We start from the raw sequence: 4,249 nt of genomic DNA, 5'->3' as shown, positions 1-4,249 counted from the left end.
ATTATTATTATTATTAAGAAAGTGTTTTATATCTCGTGTCAAAAAAAAAATTGAATATTCACGATTTTTGAAAGCCTAGACGACTACGTCGAAAGTGAAAGTGCGAAGAATATAATTATTTTTCTTATCGGAGACGTATCTTCCTATATCACAAGTATATCCTTTCATTCTGTGAAAATGATTATCACACCGTGACATCTTATTGTTCGATTTTTGTCAGATATATATTTATTTTTTTTTTAGATTAAAATTATTATATGGAAAAGTTTCAGGTTTCATAAATGCGGAGAGAAAATTCCTCACACAACCTGGTTCAGAAAATAAAATTTATTCCAAAAGTTTGATAATATTATCATTATTATATTTTAGAATTTGAGAATTATGATAATAATTTCCAAAAAAAAAAAAAAACACTTTACAGTTTTATTAATTATTCAAAAGAACACCACGTCATTTTGCAGAAAATAAAAACAAGATTAGCTCATCAGATAACGTGCATTAAAAAAAAGTATAATTTAACGCCCACGCTTGATCCATGAACAATGGTCAGGGACTCAACAGAAATTGTCAATTAGACAATTAGCATTACAATTGTTGTTTATACAATTATAATTGTCTTTTTTTTTTTAGAAAAAATAAAACGAGAAAATTTTTTTTTTAATAAATTCTAAGGAAAATTGTATTTTAGAAGATAAATTATAATATCGCCAGTATCTAGAGTCACGTATATGCATAAATTGAATAAATGACTTAACTATATTTATGAAAGAACACCGTACAGCATCAAATTACAGATTCTTCTGAACACCCTTTATCAGGATCATCTTGTCAACGCTTGGTTACGCACGTATGTACTTTACGGTACTTTACGGTGCAAGGCACAGAGAAACAAGTCGAGGACGTAACGGATTTGCTGCGATCTTGTTCATTGCTCGAGATCGACCGTATCACGTAACTTGTAACTAGTATTCAATACTTTGGTCCATAGTTGGACTTTTCTGTACAGTCATCAATTTTGTACCGTTGAAGGTATATCCTTATTTAAACTCACACATTACTAAATCATTCACTATTTTTTTTCTGTTTTTTTTTTTTTTAATTTCATTCATGAAAAAATTATTCTAAATTGAAATATCGGTATTTTGAAATAATTTAATTTTTGTGATGACACGAAACTAAATTCAAGACTTTCGGGTCAAATGAAAAGAAAGTGATTTTTATAGTCTAGGTCCCTATTAATAATTTATTAAAAAAAAAAAAAAAAATCCGCCAGAAGAATTTATTAAGAATTTAAAAAGACTACTCTGAGTCTTGTGAAAAGACATAATAATAAGCTATAAGTATATATAGGCACATGTTTTTTTTTTATTAAAAGGATTGATTCATACATATCTGCCGATCGGTGAATCGCGAATGGAAAGTACCTTCACTTACACATTTATGTGACGGGTAGGTTAAGGTTATCCGGAGCACATTGTAAGATATGTAATCCATTCACTTTGAATGTCTACATATATATATTTAACAACTGATAAAGTGTAATTAAACAAATTAACTGCTTTTTTCCCATGTGCTAACAATATACAATTTTTTTTAACCTCTTTTGAAAACTATGCACAATACACGAAATATTTTTTCACCTATTTTTTCTATTGTCTCAAAAGTGTGCCAAGTCTATAGGAACAATTATATTTTAACTTTCTTATATTCTCGGGTGAAAAAGATGTTTTTTTAAAAGTAAGCAAAAATTAACTTTACACAAGATCTGCCTAATTTATTAAATTTTGGGCTAGGAAAATAATGATAATAATGCTATGGGGTTATGGTATTTTTAAAAAAATTATTTTTCTATCGTATGTATTAACATGTACCTGAAGAATATTCTGGATGTCTTCTTATATTCGCCATGAACAATGTGGTCCAAACTTAGGTTATGTCTCGCATTCGAAAGAATTCACGCGCACAATTGAATTGAAAATGGAAATTACTCACAAATTATCAAAAAAAGAACTATGTGATCAAACAAATTTCAAACTTTGGATATGTTTTACACTCGAAAAGAATTCACGCACGCACAATTGAATCGAATTACTCACGAAGTTATCAAAAAAGAACAATTTCAAACTTAGGTTTTTACACTGGAAAAGAATTACCGCGCACAATTTAACCGAATATGTAAATTACTTACAGTTATCAAAAAAGATCAATATGTGATCCAAATTTAGGTTATGTTTTACACTCGAAAAGAATTCACGCGCACAATTGAATCGAATATAGAAATTACGGAAATTACTCACAAAGTCAAAAAAGAACAATGTAACGATCCGACATTAGGTTATGTTTTACACTCGTAAAGAATTCACGCGCACAATTGAATCGAATATGCAAATTACTCACAAGTTATCAAAAATAGACTATTAAAAATCACTTTTTATAATTACTCAATATATTCAATAGATGATTCTATATTTTTTCACTGTTTATAAAAGAACTATATAATAAATTCCTAACAATTAACGAAGTTCACGAATGGCACCATAAAGCTGTGTCTACATTGCAATGAACGTTCTGAACGTAGCTGCGCTTGCGCCACTACTGCTCTCTCATTGGCATGAAAAGGCGCGCTTTTATGAAATGCTTTTTTTTTTAAAAAAAAATGTTAATAATGTTTATAATTTAAATAATTATTTTTATTATTATTACTATATTATCATTATTTCCATTAAATTATTATATATTAATTAATTGTTTTACTACTAATTACTAATTGTTATTATTAATATAAAAATAAAAATAATAAAAAATAAATTTAATACATACACATATGATGAGAATGTAATAAATATAATAAAATTATTATTATTATTATTATTATTATTACATACAATTAAAAGAAAAATTAGTATTTAGCGGTTAAAAAGGATAATTTTAATAATTATTGTGTTGAATATTTGAATTACTTGCTAACTTGGGATCAAAATAAACATATGGCAAACTTTTCTCACATCTCAAACTACTTCAGGGGGTGTGCAGCTGGTTTCCGAAGTACATCGTGGGAATTGGTAACTTAGATTTAAATTTCCGTAAAAGATCACCTTTTCAGTGGGAAAGATGGGTCAAGGAAAAAAGCCTATAGCCCTATATGTTGGTATATATACACATATTCGTTTTATGTAGGGGCGTAATATATATATATATAGGCTTTAGTATATTGTTCACTTTGAACGATGGACCCTTTCAGTATTCACAATTCAAGCCCCCATGCAGGTCTCTTTTTTCGTATTATTATTATTTTTTTTTTTCTTCTCAACTTGTAGAATTATTATAATGGTACAAAATTCACAAAGCAGTGCTTTTTATTCATAAAAATTTATTGGACAAGTCTTATCGTTTTTTTTTTTGTCGCACAAAACATTTGTGCATTTAATTTTTAATTAAAATTATATTTATTTTGAATTTAAAGAAAATTTTGTTTTTTTCAAAACTGTTGAAGAATTTCTATAGTTATAGTAAATTTTTAATTCACTGAATAACTGAAATATTTTGGAATATTAAATAATAATTTTGCACAGATGAATTAGTGTTAAAGAAAATAGTTTGAATCAAAAATGTATTTTTTTTTTTTTTTTTTTGATAAAATCTAGTTTTTGAGAACAGTAAATCAGGACTCCAAAAGAAGAATCGGGTCCATTTCGCAATGTCAGCACCTGTCCATTTGGAGATTCGTTTTTACCTGCGGCAATCCTAATCTTCCCAAAATTCAATGTGATTTAGGTCGAAGGGCCATAAACTCTCGTTTCGAAGACTATTAAAAATCACTGTAGCGAATCTTTATATTCAACTTTGAAGACAATACAAAATGTTTCTTGAAGAAGTGTTTATTCTCTTTCACCTGATATTTAAACTTTCCAAGAATATAAGCAAAGCTTGACTGTACACATTATGAGAGTTGCGAATGTAAGGCGTATATATATATTCTTTACATGCAAATAGCAATAACTATACGTGTGTAAATTTCTGAAAATAAAAGCTGCACAAGACAAAAGACAAGTTCTATTCAAGCAAGTTTGCGCTATACGCATTGAAAAGCGAATAAACGAAAAAAAACGATTTAGAATAAAGTTTACTCAAAAAATTGAGTAAATTAAATTTTTTTTTTTTTTTTTTTTAAACAAAAAATTATTAAGCTCTGAGACAAAATTTTTAATTTATATATAACGAGAACAGAAGCATGTGGAATAATAATAAA

The sequence above is a fragment of the Leptopilina boulardi genome, unplaced genomic scaffold, assembly GCF_019393585.1.
Source record: "Leptopilina boulardi isolate dan_hultmark-lab unplaced genomic scaffold, ZJU_Lbou_2.1 LbouV2_48, whole genome shotgun sequence".
In the NCBI taxonomy this organism is placed as follows: domain Eukaryota; kingdom Metazoa; phylum Arthropoda; class Insecta; order Hymenoptera; family Figitidae; genus Leptopilina; species Leptopilina boulardi.
The sequence above is the reverse complement of the archived record's forward strand: the minus strand, read 5'-3'. Positions refer to the sequence as shown.